The sequence below is a fragment of the Pan paniscus genome, chromosome 7 (genome assembly GCF_029289425.2).
Source record: "Pan paniscus chromosome 7, NHGRI_mPanPan1-v2.0_pri, whole genome shotgun sequence".
Lineage (NCBI taxonomy): Eukaryota > Metazoa > Chordata > Mammalia > Primates > Hominidae > Pan > Pan paniscus.
The window spans coordinates 93,644,749-93,663,931 of record NC_073256.2 but is presented as its reverse complement, the minus strand read 5'-3'; positions in this window follow the sequence as shown (position 1 = coordinate 93,663,931).

The following is a 19,183-nucleotide window of genomic DNA, read 5'->3' as shown; positions in this document are numbered from 1 at the left end:
TTTTTTGGAGGTTCTTATTCTGACATTTCAGAAGTGCTTCCCAAATATCTCATTTTTAAATATATATATATATTTTAAATATATAAACATATATTTAAAATATATATATAATATATAATATATATTTTATATTATATATATTTTAAATATATAAATATATAATTTTAAATATATATTTATATATAAATTAAATATATATATATTTAAATATATATATATATATATATATAGAGAGAGAGAGAGAGAGAGAGAGAGAGCATACAGCCCATATAGCCACAGAAAGGGCAACAGTTTGTGCCTTCTTATGTAGGCAGGTGTAGCTCAGGGCCAGAACATTCAATACAACCTGATAAAAACTACCAATGTGGAGAGTCCCTTGGGCAGCCAATCCATACAGGTCTGCAGCAACCTCAATTCTTGCCTCCTCAGAAGAAATAATTCTACCAAGGGGGCATAAGGCAGAGTGAGAAACTGAGGCAAATTTTAGAGTAGGGGTGAAAGTTTCTTGAAACATTTTAGGGCAGGAATGAAAGTAAGTAAAGCATACTTGGAAGAGGGCCAAGCAGGCAAGTTGAGAGAGTCAAGTCTGTGGTTTCACCTTCGACTTGGTGTTGTGTAAGTTGGCATATGTCCAGTCTCCTCTCCCCTGATTTTTCCCTAGGGATGGGCTGTCCACATGCGTCGTGGCCTGCCAGTACTTGGGAGAGGTCGCATGCGCAATGTGTTCACTGGAACTATGCACATGCTCACTCAAGCTGTTCTTCCCTTACCAGTCGAGTATGCCAGTTAAACTTTGCCATTTTGCCCCAGAGTGTACATGCTTGAGCCCACTTCGCCAGACTCCTGAGATCTGATCTGGAAGCTGGTAACCACAGGTTTCAGATGTTTTCTATGGGGAGGCTGCCTTTCCCTGGTGCTGGCTGTGACCAATTATTATTTTAGAGACACCGTATATCAACTGCCTGACCATCACCTGAGAGTCACCTGACATTCCTGGTGGGAGAGGGTGGCCCTCTCCTCCCCTACTCGTGTCTTCTTGACTACCTACTCTAACAATATTACTCTATTATAATAATAAAAATGAAATAATATATTTCAGAAGCAGCCAAAAATTGCATTTATTTTATTCTGTATGAGAAGTCAGAACAGGCTGGGTGCAGTGGCTAATGCCTGTAATACCAGCACTTTGAGAGGCCAATGTAGGGGGATCACCTGAGGTCGGGAGTTCGAGACCAGCCTGACCAACATAGAGAAACCCCATCTCTACTGAAAATACAAAATTAGCTGGGCATGGTGGCTCATGCTTGTGATCCCAGCTACTCGACAGGCTGAGGCAAGAGAATTGCTTGAACCCTGGAGGCAGAGATTGCGGTAAACCGAGATTGCACCATTGGACTCCAGCCTGGGCAACAAGAGTGAAATTCCGTCTAAAAAAAAAAAGTCAGAAAAATGAATAATTTCAAAAAATATTGTCAATGTAAGCAGAAAGTAAAGACTTTGGATTTTCTTATAGGAAAGCTGAATGGTGGGTCTCACATATCCAGAAAATTCACTTTTATAAATCACATAACATTTTACAAAATACATGTTTATGTTCTTAAATCAAAATACATGATTATAACCTTAAATCATAATCAAAGCTAATCCATTAATTAGTACAGGCTATACCATCTTCTTCTCCATTCAAACAAGTGCAGAATTTGTTTCTGTATATTTATATATGCATGGGGGAACTTGTCTGTCAGCTAACTGAAAATAAATTATGTTCTTTCATGTTAGCTGTGAGGTAATGGGTTAAAAAAAAGAAATGAGATCAGATAGTTGTAGATGTGTGGCATTATTTCTGAGGGCTCTGTTCTGTTCCATTGGTCTATATCTCTGTTTTGGTACCAGTACCATGCTGTTTTGGTTACTGTAGCCTTGTAGTATAGTTTGAAGTCAGGTAGTGTGATGCCTCCAGCTTTGTTCTTTTGGCTTAGGATTGACTTGGCAATGCAGGCTCTTTTTTGGTTCCATATGAACTTTAAAGTAGTTTTTTCCAATTCTGTGAAGAAAGTCATTGGGCTTGATGGGGATGGCATTGAATCTATAAATTACCTTGGGCAGTGTGGCCATTTTCACGATATTGATTCTTCCTACCCATGAGCATGGAATGTTCTTCCATTTGTTTGTATCCTCTTTTATTTCATTGAGCAGTGGTTTGTAGTTCTCCTTGAAGAGGTCCTTCACATCCCTTGTAATTTAGATTCCTAGGAATTTTATTCTCTTTGAAGCAGTTGTGAATGGGAGTTCACTCATGATCTGGCTCTCTGTTTGTCTGTTATTGGTGTATAAGAATGCTTGTGATTTTTGCATATTGATTTTGTATCCTGAGACTTTGCTGAAGTTGCTTATCAGCTTAAGGAGATTTTGGGCTGAGATGATGGGGTTTTCTAGATATACAATCATGTCATTTGCAAACGGACAATTTGACTTCCTCTTTTCCTAATTGAATACCTAATTGACAAACCTGACAAAAACAAGAAAAGGGGAAAGGATTCCCTATTTAATAGATGGTCCTGGGAAAACTGGCTAGCCATATGTAGAAAGCTGAAACTGGATCCCTTCCTTACACCTTATACTAAAATTAATTCAAGATGGATTAAAGATTTAAATGTTAGACCTGAAACCGTAAATACCCTAGAAGAAAACCTAGGCAATACCATTCAGGACATAGGCATGGGCAAGGACTTCATGTCTAAAACACCAAAAGCAATGGCAACAAAAGCCAAAATTGACAAATGGGATCTAACTAAACCAAACAGCTTCTGTACAGCAAAAGAAACTACCATCAGAGTGAACAGGCAACCTACAGAATGGGAGAAAATTTTTGCAATCTACTCACCTGACAAAGGGCTAATATCCAGAATCTACAATGAACTCAAACAAATTTACAAGAAAAAAACAAACAACCCCATCAAAAAGTGGGCGAAGGATATGAACAGACACTTCTCAAAAGAAGACATTTATGCAGCCAAAAGACACATGAAAAAATGCTCATCATCATTGGCCATCAGAGAAATGCAAATCAAAACCACAATGAGATACCATCTCACACCAGTTAGAATGGCAATCATTAAAAAGTCAGGAAACAACAGGTGCTGGAAAGGATGTGGAGAAATAGGAACACTTTTACACTGTTGGTGGGACTGTAAACTAGTTCAACCATTGTGGAAGTCAGTGTGGCGATTCCTTAGGGATCTAGAACTGGAAATACCATTTGACCCAGCCATCCCATTACTGGGTATATACCCAAAGGATTATAAATCATGCTGCTACAAAGACACATGCACACGTATGTTTATTGCGGCACTATTCACAATAGCAAAGACTTGGAACCAACCCAAATGTCCAACAATGATAGACTGGATTAAGAAAATGTGGCACATATACACCATGGAATACTATGCAGCCATAAAAAATGATGAGTTCATGTCCTTTGTAGGGAGATGGATGAAGCTGGAAACCATCATTCTCAGCAAACTATTGCAAGGACAATAAACCAAACACCACGTGTTCTCACTCATAGGTGGGAATTGAACAATGGGAACACATGAACACAGGAAGGGGAACATCACACACCGGGGCCTGTTTTGGAGTGGGGGTAGGGGGGAGGGATAGCATCAGGAGGTATACCTAATGTTAAATGACAAGTTAATGGGTGCAGCACACCAACATGGCACATGTATATATATATATGTAACCATCCTAAAACTTAAAGTATAATAAAAAAAAAGGAAATGAGAAGTATAGACTAAAATGGAAAGGCTTCTGATGTACACTAGGTGTCTTGGAGTGGTAATAAGCACACCATAGAGATGGGAAGTTAGAGGCAGAAGCTGATGAAACTAGTCAAGAGGATTCAAAAGTCAAAAACATTGTTTTTCCATACCTCAATGCTGTCTTCTTTGCCCACACATTAGAGGCTCTGTTGAAATCATAGTATGACTAGGCTTTCGACGTTGATGATCCCGAGATGGATGATGGAAGCACCTGGGGCTCCTCAAGTGGCCTTGCTCAGGGATCATGAAGACAAGTAGGAGACAGAGCAGGAGTGGAAGAGCAGAGCAACCAACACATGATGACAGAAAAGAGATTTGCAGAACTCACGGACATTAATAAACATATATTTTTGGGTGGAAACTACTTTAAATGGAGGGACATTGTTAAGACCATAAACTGGTGGCCTACATTTAAATTGCATTTTCCTTTTATCCTTTTGACCTTCTTTTAGGTGATCCACTCCTCAGTCCAACCTTTTGGTTTCCTCAGCACATACTTGGTGATCTACCCTCATGAGAATGATAAACTAACTCCTTGGTGAATAGATTACATTGAATTGACTTCAAGACACAATGGGGCATGTACTGCAGATAGACAACTCTTACAAATCTAGATACCTGGAATGTTACTGCCCAAGTACTTGTGAAGTTCAATTTGGCTGTCAGAAGTGATTTATTATTTATATTTCCAAATATATATGTGTTTCTGAAAGGTCTGTTTACTGTTCTGTCAGGGAAACATACTGTAAAATGAGTGAATTGTTGATTTAAGCCACTGACCCACAGGGTTCCCTGAGATGTTCTGGCCATTACCTGGCCAGCATCTACTGATTTAGTCAAACATTTTATTCCTCCACAAAAAGCTAGGATACTATATTCATCTTCTACCCTTAAAAATTTCTGCATGGAATAAGACAACTTAAAGCTTTTCCCTGGGACAACAGTTATCTGTTACATTGAGACACTCAAGGAACTCAAGCCTTTGTGGTCTACTTTATTCCATGTTAAATCTAAACTGTTATGTAGAGCTTGTTTTTATCCTGCTTTGATTAACTGATGATACTAATGATTTCTGCTACAAATGCCCTTACACGGAAGCTGATAACTCTTCATGCTCTCAGTGTTAATTTTTTTTTCTTAACTCATATGAGCAGTGTCTGTATATTATATTGTCTGATATAACATTTTTGAAAAAGAAAGAGGCCATTAACTAATGGGACACTAGAAAAATCAGCACGAAAATCACAGAAACATATTATGCATATTAATTAACACTTCAAGAAATATAAGTACTCATTATTATATATATGCTTGTATTCAAAATTATATATACATATGCGTACACATATATACAAACACACACACATATACAAACACACACACATATACATATATACACACTATATATACATATATGTATAGTATTTCCCAGTTTTCTTGTATTGTGTAGACTCTTCTGAAATAATGCCTTATGTGTGTAACTTAACCTTGAAGCTCCACTAATGTGATAGAGGGCAAAAAGTAGACTTTTGAGGCTTCTTATAATATTTCCTTGGTATTATGTATCAGCTATATTACATTCTTCCACTGGAAACTTTTGCTGTGACCACTGCTTCTCCTCTTTTTCTATTAACATGTTTTTACTCGTAATAATCCAGAGAACATTAGAAAAAGAATTTAAACTGGATGATACACAGATATTTCCCACATCCCTTCCCAGCCATAGATTTTACTAGTTACTAAATGAGAAGGAACTGGAAGTTAAGATTGTAAATCATTTAGTGCTGGTTAAAACTTCTTCATGTTTAAGTTAACTAAGACAGTTTTATATGATGTTCTTTAGATAAAGCACTTTCAATAAATCTTTGTTGCTTTTTAAAAAATCTGAAGTTAACTCCTTTGGGTATTCCTGAAGAAAAATATTTTAATTAGTTGAGTCTCAAAAGACTTTGGCATTGTAGATTCTGGTGCTCACCCAATGTGGGGATGAACAGGGTTTGCCATAGAAAGAAATAGGCTAAATTATTCTCTCTTTCCTACAATTATTTTAAAGACACTTTTCCCATTGTTCTCTACAAAATTTTTTATACTGGAGCATTTGGAATATTATGTCTGAATAAGAACCATTTTGTTTAAGACCACTTTCCATAGACTACACTATATCCCCTTTATAGTGGCAACAGCTCATATGTTTTCCAAGAAGTCACTACCCATGATGGCAGGTAATGAAGTACGGTCAAATATTCAGGTAGTGGGGTGAAAAAAAATTGGGATTTGCACTTGGAGTCACTTAAGTGTTTTGACACTCAATACCTTCATCTTTGAAATAATGATTTTTTTTTTCAGAAGAAGAAAAGAGACAATGTCTAAGACAAAAAATGTTCTAACACTGTAGAGTACTCCACGAATTCTAGTTTTCATTATTCATGACTATTACAGATGATTGGCAAATTTATATGAAATGCCCTTGTCCCTAAAACATCGATACCAGAGAGGTTATTGTGGAGAAAAAGGAAGTTGCAGTGTTGTCTTGACTATCTCTGTGTCCAATCTAGTACTGCCATCTGCTCTCAGTAGCCATAACCCTTATTAGGTGGATGTGCTGATGCTTACTTCTTAGGGCAGCAATCAGGGTTGAATGGCTCATCCTCATCCTTTTGCTACAATGTCTCTAACTCATTTTCCCTTTTTCCATGGATGGTTAACAAGAAATAAAGGTCAAAAATTAGAAAACTCTGAAAGCTAGCCACTTGCAATGGCATATAATTGTGTCACTGACCACATTGGGATCTCATAGGTTATGATCAAAAGTGAAGTTCATTTATTTGAACTAGCTGTTTATTTCTTCTTTGCAGGAAGCATTGAGAGGCTTTCTAGGATGTGCCAGTTGTGTGTGTGTGTGCAGAATGATAAATTAATTTATTTTTGAAAAAAGGCAAATTATGAGAAAGGGCTTTCATTAGCTTTTCTTATTGCTTTGTTTTAAGAAATACAATGGTCTGAAAGCAAGCTTTTTGCAATAGCATTAGCATTTAAAAACAATTTCCAAGGCTCTATGATCATGTGCATATTTAGACCATAACAAACTCTACTAAAAGTGTTGTAAATTAAATAGATGTTCAAATTAACAATTGAGACGTCCATGGGCTAACTTAAAGAAACAAACAAAGATCTCTTAATATCCAGCTAAGAAGCCAGAATAGGACATTAGAGAAATTGTCACAACGCTGGGATTTTATCCTGACTGTGCAATATTTTAGTTAGTCCACCTGAAGACTTTGTGGGGAAAGGGCATATTAAAATCCTTAAGTCAGGTAATATAGTCTGACAGACCCTGTCACACAATATCACAGATGCTGGTATGTAATAAATATTTGGCTTTTGATCTTCCTTATACCATTCTTCTTTTATTTGCCTACTTTCCTCTTCTTTCCTCTCAATTGCTTCAGTTGATTTCCCATGGTAACTCACCTTCCCAGAAAGAAGGGGAAAAAAGAAGGTTACAGACACTAAGTGAGTACATTTTTTAAATATTTAAATAAGTTTTGCTATAGGCGATTCAATATAATTGCTCATTAGAAAAAGTGAATCTTCTAAACTTGTTTAATTTTTTACAAATTGGAAACTAGATTGTATCATGGGATGAAATAAAATGACTGGCTACGATTAGAAATCCATTGTCAGATTGACTTGAAAGTCATTTTTATGTCAACCTTTATCATTTTTATTATGGTGAACAAGTGATTTAACCTCATGAAGTCTCAATGTTCTCATATGGAAAACAAGTACAGTATCAGGCACCTCACATGACTATTATGAAGATAACATGATATTATAAATAGAAAGGTGCTTAAATGGGTTCTTGGCTCATGGATCACAATATATGTACATGGGTGTTTTAGTTATTGTTGTACTTCAAAACCGTAGTATCTGAAGTCAGAAAATCTGCATTTTGATTATTTCACTAGGTTTTGGTGGCTAGATATTGTAAAATCTTTCTGTTTTTTCTAGATCTTTAGTTTCTCTGATTTGAAAACACAAATGATAATTATACTGATAACATCAGAAATATATCAGTCAGCATATCATTAAGCTATAGTAATGAAACACCCCCAAATCTCAATGGCTTAAGACAATAAAAGATTATTTCCTACTCATGTCACATGTCCATTACAGGCCAGTAGCAAACTCTGCTTCAAGTCATTGCCAACTTTCTTTTGGGACCCAAGATGATAGAGAGGTCACTATCAGAGATATTACTGTTCACCAAGGCAAAAAAAGGGAAAAACATGGGAAGGCACACGCTAACTCATAAAATACCTATCTGAAAGAGATTCATATCATTTTAGTATTACATTTCATAGAACAAACTAAGGCATATGGCTGCACTTAACTTTAAATGGGCAGGAATGAACAAAGTTTATCATGTACCTGGACAGAAGAAGATCAAACAACGGTATCTGGCTCCAAAATCTACAAAAATGTGTATTTAAATTAGAAAAAAAGTCATTTCTAGAAGAAGCATTTTGTAAATTAAAAAATATACATTGTGCATATTATTATTACAGTTTGGAAAAAATAAATTCCTTATTTTATGTTTAGTTTGCATATATTTTTAAACCAGCATTGTGTAACACTACTTGAGATATATTAATTGAGATTTACTTGAAATAATGATATTTTTACTTTGTAAGAAAGTAAATATTTTAGCATTAATTAAGCAATTGGATGGAAACGACACTCATGGTTGATTTCAAAGGAGCCTCCTCAGACACAGTACTTTGGTTCCTGTATAGGGATAAGAAAGCCCTTCTGAATGCTGTGCAAGAACTTGATGCATTTTTTAGTTCCTTCTTGATTAGAATCTGTGAATCTCTGATAACTGCTTTAGAAAATGAGTAACAAATAAAATGTATGTATGCTAACATTATATGTTGCAGAAATATTATGCAGCTGAAAGAAGGTAGCATTAGTGTAAGGGAATATGATGTTCCATACTGATTAGGAAGTTATTTCATGGTCAGCTTAGTTCTCCTGACACTCCTCATCTCTGCTGCCTCTTTTCATACCCTCTGTTTTCCACTAACCTATCAGCTTTTCCCTAATTGTCATACAAGTAGACTAATCTGTGCTCTCTTTATTGGTTGGTGCTCCAGGTCTCATATATTTATGCAGTAATACTTGTTATGATACTTTTTGTGAGAAGTGATTAACATGTATGGCTATCCTCAGGTAACAAGCACTTAATCAACTCACCATTTAATGATTTTTTTTCAATAAACTAGTCATTTTACTAAAAATCAGATAAAAGTCTTTTATGCCTATGCAGTTTTACATGCTCTGTATATTTTAACGTACATAAATGATGCATTTTTTTCAACAAATTTTCTTTCCAAAACCACAGACTCAAATAGCATTTTAGTAAATATACTTTAGCATACATACAGCAAATATGTTTTAATATAAAAGACCCTAATATTATAGTTAACGATAATTAGTAAGGTAAGCATAAGGAAAGCTGTGTATAATCTTGACTTTTACCTGAACAGATTGAATCTACCACTTGTCTCTCTGACACCCTAAAAAAAATGTTCAGGTTTTTAACTTTGATTTTAAATGGACAGCAACTGTTCTCCCTAGGGAAATATTCTCAGCAGAAAATCCGAGAGTCCTATAGTCAATAATAAAGAAAAAAAATGTGACAAATGGGAAAAAGATCTTCTGAATAAATACGTAGGTCACGAACAAAATGATATACTTAAAAGCATTTTTATGGTATCTGTACATCCTCTTTTCAAGACTGAATTTATCAGAGAAATGTCCAGCAATGTGCGACTTTGTGTGATACTATGGCATTCAAAAGCATACAAATTTTTTGAGTGAGGTTGTAAATGATATAAAATATCTCCTTTTAAATCTGAGCTTATACAGTTATATCAACTCCAGAGTTGTAGCACACATTGAAGTAACTATAAACAATAATGTTTTCAACTAATAATATCTGGAATTGTTTCTTTAATCTTGTAATAGGTAAGTTCAGATCACCCCATAACCAGAGTGTAATGAAATTGTCAACATTTTCTTCATTTCTTCTTTTCCTGACAAATGGTGTGAACATATCACCTTTTTCTCTTAATGGAAAACCTAACTGGAATACATCAAAATGCTATTAGGTTTTTCATTTTCTTCTACAATGCAATGCTGGGGAATGCATGCAGCCTTCATCTGGGCACCACTGTGGAATATTCCTTGTCCCTGATAAAATGACTGCACAGGAAAATCAAGCAGAATTGTTCTCTGACTTGTATTGCTGCTCCTTTGTTACAGTCTCTCCAAGAATGTGTGCAGGGGGATTATCTGTGCTGTAGGAATACACATGGGTTATGTTAACCAAATGTGTTTAAAATTTTACCCAAGTAATTTTAATGTGCAAACAAGTTTAATGAAAAAGTCTTCATGTCCAACACTACTTATACATATGCTGTATTTTGGAATGAAAGGAAGTGCAGCAACACAGACAGCTTGCCATGAGTTTCAAAAGACGCTTATTGCAATATTATGTAGGAAGAGGGAAAAATAAAATCAAGTGCCTTTGCCCCATGGGAAATATCTGTAGACTATTCATTGTTTAATTTATTTGGTCTTGAACTAAACCAATAATAGGATATAAAATAAATCCAAGTGAGTATACATGACACATAGGCATAGACGTCAGTATAGAAAAAGAATACTCCTTCCATCCATAAAATGTTACCTATGGATTATAATTATTAAAATAGAAAGTATCACTTATTCTGTAATGACAATTTAAGAAGAAGAAAACATTAAGTGGCATTTTTGTTGACCTCATAAGCAATTTGATTACCTTGCTATAAAACAAAAACAAGAATACTTAAAATGAGGTGGATATATAGTTTCTTTATGACATACAATTTTTAAAGAAGTAGTTATGTGTCAGAAACATGGGTTTTTTGTTAAGTCACACAAATTACATGGTCATTTTTTAGAGAGGAAGTCCAGTGTGACATAAGTAATGTGATAATTGAAGAAACCATATAATTATAGCAAAAAATAGTTTAACGCTATTTTGAACAGCCTTTGGATTCAGCAAAATAAAAATTTCTCCTTGCTTACTTGTATCGGTCAACTTTAAATTGTTAATGAATTGAGAAACAATTGAATCTTTTTTTCCAGGTGTGTTATTCCTAACAATCCTTTAGCGATTCTTCTAGCAATGTCTGAACAGTGGTATCTTGATTCGCTCTGAATGACAGGTCTGGAGAAGCATTTCTCCTAATGCTTGGAAAGAGCAATAAATATTTTCTTGGAGCTCTTGTTATGATTTATTTTAAAAATCTTAACTAGAGTTATGGGAAAGACTTCATAGTGAAACATTTTTGTTTTATTTCACCTCAACTGAAACATACCAGCTATGGAGTGAAACTCATTTCAGGTACAAAATGATGCTACAATATTCAATAACTGAACTTCCTAGAAAAAATGGCTATTAAAAACACAGAATACAGTCCATTCCATCCCCAAATAATTTACTACTAAATGTGGGATGGACACTGTAAGGCCAGGACAAACATATTTATGCCTCCCCCTTTCCTCTTTTATATGTCTGAATAATTTAAAGGCCAAAACCAAATGTTATGCATCACATTTTCCTAAGGGAAGAAATTTACCCCTAAATTGAAAATCAGAATTTAATATTTTCCTGATAAATATATATGGCCTCCATTAGAGCAATTTGGGGCCACTCACCTACTGTCTTCAAATTTGCTTTGTTTAAGGTACAATAGTGAGTATAGAGAAATTTGCCCTTTTTATTCAGGCTCATCAGTGTAGTGTAGCTGTGATCTCAGATAGAATATTTTCAAACAAAGAAAAACTAAAATGCACCTAGGAAATCAAACGTTGAGGTCATTAGCTATCACCATTTGATTTTGCTGTAATAACATCCCAGTTGCATACATGGCAATTTACATAGCATTACCCATTATGCCCTGTGCTGCAATTTGGCTTTTGGAGGTTACTGTACCTTGATTTACTCTGTTGGAAGAGAGCATTTTCTAAGCATCGAAGCCATGCTGTTTCAGGGCCCACTGTACTCTGTACTCTCAGATTCTGTGAAAACAAGGTGCAATGACATATTGAACTGGAAATCTTGAAATTTTTACCATAAAAAATATTTAGAAAAAAATCTCACCGTCTTTTATTTAAAGCAAATCAAAGAAAGGTAAATTGGAAACTGACAACTATAAGTTTCATCTTTTCATGCGTTTTGCAGCTATGACAGATTTCTCTGGCTTCCATTATTTGTGTGGCATGTATTTGTTTTATTTTTAATTATAGATGTGAAGTAGCTGCCTCACTGATTCATTTACTTCAACATTAGCTGCTCATGGTAGATGCTCAATCCACTAGATATCTGTCACAATTTTGGATTGGATACCCATTATCGAGATTGATAGCAGTTATCAAACCTCAAAATACGTGTGTGTTCTCTTTTAAATATTAGCTGTCAGAGTGTGATAAGTTGTGTTGGGTTGTATAGAGCAGGGTTGAACATATGACACAGGGAGGCTTAGTTTTAAAGATGAACACACTTTATAGCTGAAATCCATGACAAAAGAGAAAGGCAGGCAGAATGTCAACATGTGCAGAAGACAAACACCAGGGTTCGGTAACCATTCCAGATAAAGGAAAACAATTTGACCTTCCTACTTTTGTCTTACAAAATGATTTGTTTAACTTTTAGCTTTAAAAGTGTAACAGGGAGAAAGTGCACAAAATAGCTCTTGTTGTGCAATGGGAAATATGGTCTTTATTGTAAGTTCTCGGGGAGGTGGCTCCGCCAAAGAATTATGAAATTCTTGAAATATGTATTATGTGTAATGTCATATTTTATGAAAATATGAAAAATATTTCCATTTTAGAGAGTTAATTGAAATCAGTATGGATGACTTTGGGAACTCATTTTTAAAAGGGCCTTAGTTTGAATATCTTGTTTTGTGCACATGTAATATCTTAATATTAAACACTATCTATCAGCTTAGAGACAGAACATATTGGCATACCAAACTACAGCATATTTATTTTGTCTTGACAACTTTATTTTCTTCTATCTGAAAATGATCCCTAAAAATTTTGCTTACATATTTTTCTGGAGAAATTTGAACATTAATTCTATCTAATTGGCTACTATATAGTCTTTATGATATCCTAGCAGAAGAGACTGCTCTAATAGGGAAACTCTGGCACAATGTTGCCTCTTTAATGGGTACTTTAAAAGTATATAATTCTCCCTTTGTCCACTCTTTTTTATAAATACTGTGTTCTTCTGACAAAAGGCTACTGATAATTTTATTACCATTATATTTTGTATCTTTAAAACTTACTAGTAAAGAGCTCACTTTTAACCAAGTAAATGTAGTCTTTTAATTAAGTGAAAAACTTGAAAAGGAAGCCTATTGCAGAGAGGCTCAATTGCTTCCTGCAACCTTTATGAAAAGGGCAGGGTGTTAAAACAAACCTCCCACCTTTATTTTCAAAGGAGAAAAAATCAGTGCTAAAGATAATCTCTCCATTAGTATTGTTAATAGTGTTCAGCTTTCATGACATGCTTTAGAAGCAGATGGACTTGTCATGAGCATCACATTTGCAAGCACTGTCACAGCTTCTGAAGGCTCTGGAGAAAGGACGGAAGTGTGTTAACAGTAACTGCAAGTGGCCTTTGGGGAACAATAGGCTTACCTTAAACTGTGCCTTGCTTTTCAAAAAACTAGTTGCTATATTATACTCCATACTCACGTTACTGCTCATATAATGCTTGACCCAGCCTCATTTTTTGAAGTACCGTTTCCATTTCTAAACTCCTTTCTCATCCCCTTTGGATCATCTAATTTGAGTGTTATAGCATCTACCCTCAGAACAGTGATTCCAGCATGCGTGTCCAATGGTTTCTTGTACAAGGGCTTAGCTACTCAGATTGGTAGATATATGTTTCCCATTTTCTCCAAAATATTTGACATTTTAGTTCTGATAAGCCTCCTAGCACTCAGGTGCCATAAATAGTTATCTAAGAAAACCCATGGTATTAAGCTAATAGATTTAGATGATCCCAAGATTTTTGGAACAATTGTGCCCTGAAACTCTTGAAGCATGTTGAAAGCACTCAACAAGAACAATGTCAAGCTCATACAGAATCTGGTCTAAACTGAAATTAATTTTGTTTCATTTTTCTGTTTTGTCATTAATCTGCTCTATGTTGCTGGTGTCATTAAATAAAGCACCTTGTCATGGTAGTTTCTTTCTGCAGGCTGGCCAAGGGAATGGGCGAAGTTTACATGGCTGTATTTTGTTCCAGTAGAGCAGTGGCTGCAGCACAATCAGTTTGAATAAGTAATCAGCTAGGATATTGTTTCAAGATTTATATTTTCCTTAGGTCAAGTACGTCCCTAACTGACATACTTTTATAGAATTAGGCAAAGCCTGAGTTTGGCATCTAATCTCTTTTAGCCAGTAGTTCATTTTATCCATTGTCTATATCTATTGGGAGTCCAAGCTGCCCGTCATAAAAACAATGTTTGCTCTATTTCTTTGTAGAAATGGTACAGATTTTGTTTCAAAGATGAAATACAAAATAAAATATATAATATATTCACATGAGATAAATATACCATGTGAAATGTTCATATAAAATAAAAAAACTGCAGAAAAATCTCTAAGAAAAAAGTATTCATAAGCAAGATACACACACACACACACACACACACACACACACACAATACTACACATATCAGATATATCACCAATCGCAAAAACAAGTCCATTGCATTTTTAGAGTGTGTTGGAAAGCACTTTTTAAATTTTTTCTTTTTTTATTTGCAGAAATACACAATAATCATGAGGAACATGTTTTGCCCTATAAGATTTTTAAACTCATAGGATAAAAAAGTCATTTTGTAATGGGGTTTCACTGAGCATGTGTCTATTTAGATCCCTAGGTAGAGCTCTTACAGCAATGTATGCCAGCCAATCAACTGTGGATACTTAACTCAAAAAATGGGATTAGGGTATTGCAGTCATGAAATATTATAGAAGACATTACAGAATATATAAATATAAAAAGTGTCAATCCAATATCTTAGTTGTTAAAATGTGCTACATATAAAAACCATAATAAAAACTTCCAAAGACAATGTGTATAGATTGCTATTATTTTTTATATTTCAGTACATCAAGTAAATTCTCAAAAGGTTTTACAATTATTTTAAACTTGGAAGAAAGTGTACTCAACTTAGTAGGACTTGCATCTTCAATACTATATATCCACCCATGCATATATATATATACACAGACATGTATATGTGTTTGTTATGGGTGTGTATATATGTACACTGATATGTACATTCACATACAAATCACTTTAAGGAGTTTTTCCTTCTCTTATTTATTTGAAGATATTTAAAATAAAAATAATAAGAAATGACAACAATGTCATTTCTAGCTGTGAATAAAAGGAGCATAAAATAAATATAATGGCACTGGGGACACTAGAAAGTACTGTGGCTTTTTAGCCTCAAAGAAATCCAGAGATGTAATAAGGTTTCATCTGTTGTTATTTTTCTCCCACTGAGCAGACCTCTCCAACTCTCAGCTCTGATGCTCAGGGAAAGTAAAGCACAGCAGTTGAATTTCACCCACTCACACTCTACCTGACTTGTGGATAAAGATAACAGTTGTGGTCCCTGTTGCTTTCAGTTCTTTCCTTGAGATGACTTAATTCATCACAAACAGGGTAAGCAATAAAAAATAAGGTTGAAGCTTGTGCTTTAGTATGAACATAAACTGTGTCTTATATATATTCAAATTCATGCCTAGTTGGAAGAAATATTCATGACTAATATTAAACTAAGCCCAGAATTAAGCAAAATGCAACAGACATATATTGAAGTGAGCATTTTATTATGTGACATGTCAGTCAGATTAAAGAAAAGGTGCATGACACCGACAGGATATTGCATGTGTATCAAGCAATCTATTTATATGTGGCAGGGAGGGTTTGATTTCTGGAAAGAATGACAACCCAATGAAATAACTGCTCGCCTTCAAAATTACTATAGTATAAATGTACATCTTTTCAGATGGAATTTTAAATTGCAATTAACAAAATGTAGATAAATATGCTTAGGAATGAATAGTGACATAGAGGAAAAAGGGGGATGGAGAAATCAGTGTAAATGCAAAGGTTTTCAAACCACTATTGCCAGCATCCAGAAGAGGATGCTGGTGGATGATTGCATGCCTCTTAACACTCTAACAGCAAAAAAATTTTAAACAAGTTAATATTATTTGTTACCCAAGCAGAAGGGTATGGGTGTTGGCAGGAGTTAGACTGCCACTTGGGAAAAACTAGAATATAAAATACAAACCCTGCTATGAGTAATAGCTATTAGGGAAATGATTCTGCTTATGAAAATCAGTGCTGTGATCTTTACATTGGCACTTTTTAGAACAAAACTGTAGATTTTGCTCTATAATAAGTCTGCTTCTGTTCCTCTCATTCCTTTCCTCCCTTCCCTCATTTACTAAAGGATAAGGAATGAAAGAAAATCAACCATAGCACTAAAACCTCATAATTACTATGTGTCTTTGATGGAAGTGCCCTGTGCTAGAGGGATAGGCATGGAGTTGGGGCAAAGGAGAAAGAGAGAAAGAGAGAGAGAGAGAGAGAGAGAGAGAGAGATAGACTAAAGCTGAAACCACTAACTTTATTACTAGCAAAGATAAATTGCAGTGAAACAGAAATTATTTGAGTTCACAATCATTATACTTGGATGCTCTTACTAGGTACTGGGATAAGAAGAAAGAACAATCAGTGGTCAATTGACTTTATTTACTTTTCTTAGATTATAATCTGTATGACTCTTACATGTTTCTAGGATTAGCTGAGCAAACCACAGAGAGGCCACCTGACGAGCAGTCTATGAAGTATGTTAAATGAGCAAAACAGAGGTTGGGTGTGATGCTTGTCAAGATGGGTTCTCTTAGCAGCAGCAGCAGGAAGAGCTATGGCTGAAGCTCCTCTCTTGCATTTCCAGAGGTTTAGGCAATATCCAAGTGGTGCATGTGGGGGAGCTACAGGACTGATGCAATCAGAGCTGGCTTGTTCATCAATAAAGGCAAACTGTATTTTCTCATAACCTTTCCTTCTTTGTTCAAAAGGGATTTCCATTTTAAACTGTAATCTGTGACTTTTGAAACGGACATTAAGGATTCTTGCTGACATATACTTCAGGCTGATTTTCTTTTTCTCTCCTTCTTGCTGTTTTAAAAGAAAAGCATCATGACAGCATTATGAGCAGGTGAAAGATATCAGATGTCCCGTAGACAATTAAGCTCCCACTACCCCAAGATTTCCGATGGGGTTAAGTTTTTTAGGAAATGTTACACAGAGTTGCACACTAACATTACAGGTCAGTGGACATTGGCCACAGAGCTTCTAAGATAATGCCATTTCCACGATACATAGGCTAAAATTTGTTTTGAATATTTTCTACTTTCTATTTTAATTTACATTTTACTTGATTACCTGTAACCACTGAATATATCACTAATGCCATCTTAATATTGAGTGGACATTTAACAGTTATAAAAACAATAACAAAAAATTACGACCTAGAAACGATAAAACTCTAATAAACAAAGCATAGCAAAAGAAATTATTTTTATACCTAAGCAGTCATTGTACCATAGTTTTGATAATTCCAAGGTAGAAAAATTGAACAATGTTTGATTGGTGATATGCAACTTAGTCTATCTCTGTCTCTCTCTCTCTCCTCTTTTCTCCCCAGTCCCTTCCTTGAGAGTGACAATTTTTGGCTGCATTATTGGTGATATTCAGCACATTGGCTAAATATTAGAGAAAAGTCTCATTTCCCAGGATAGAGAGAGCAAATTTTGACCCCTTTTGATACACTTTCACAATTAAAAATATATCTTTTGTGGACACTTCTTATTTGAGAGACTCAAATAATCCTAACATCTTTGGGAAATTACTGAAAACCTTGATCTTTAAATTATTTATGGAAAATACTGAGGAAAGGGAGAAGGAATAAACAACAGTATTCTTTAGGGCTTAGTTATGAATTGGATCTTAATATTTTCTTTTGGGTTTACTTACAATTTTCAATGCCATGTGCCGTGGACAAAGTTTCACCACATCTGGCATGTATACCTTCCAAATGGAAAGCAGGAGGTGGTTAGTCATCTGGCAAAGCAATTTTAGTATACTACACCTACTATTAATCTCAGGGTAAAGCTTCTCTGAGTAACAGAAAGTGGTTGCTCTTTCTTTGTTTCTTTCTATCACATTAAAAGGCACAGAATACTTGGAGATGAAAGATTATTCTGACTGCCTTTTTTACAATGTGTGTGTGTGTGTGTGTGTGTAACATATATGCCTCACATTATACCCCATAAATACATATATAACTATTATTCATCATTTTACAAGTGAAAGCTAAATATATATCCAAAAATATTGATTACAAAAAAAAATCAGGGTAATTTACGTTTTAATAACTTGGTAGTTTGGGAAAGCAAGGAGATGCTTATGAGCACTGTGAGATCGAATTTTTAATATGTACTTTTTTTGTTTATGGTGATGATATTTTTATCAATTTCATTATATGTACTATTGAGGTAGGGAAATTAAAGCTTTTCCTGAGCTGTGGTCCTTTGTCTTCTGGATATACTGAAGTCTGTCTTCTATAGAATTTGTTACTGTTACAATTCTGCTTCTATGCCTCTCCAGATGTAAAGAGGCTTTGCTTAGACACCATCTTCTATCTAATAAGAAATGAATGCACTGAGTGGGGTGGGAAATGGTACATGGTTGAATGTTTTGCCTCAGAAACAACACCAAAAAATCTTACTTAACCAAAATACGTAGTGTTGGTTAAATAATGTGAGTACATAGAGTCATGAGAAAATATTGATATTTAATAATTAATATAAAGAGAAGAAAGGTATTTTATTGAAATGGTAATTTAGACATAGTCAACTGATACATAACTAGAAAGAAATATGAAAATTCAGAGAGATGTTTTTCTCACATGTTCTAATAATGTTTATTTAACATTTATTTTCTTCACTGACTATACTGTTTACCTCACGAGTTGTACTGCTATGAACTATGTTGTGTTTACAATTATTTTGGAAACATGCAGACAATGAATGACTAGACTAAGACTTACAGAGAATACTGGAAAAATTTTCATGTTCACCATTGAATAATTAAAGCTTAGCTCAATTCTTGTTTTATAGACAGCACTTCATAAATTGCTTAATAA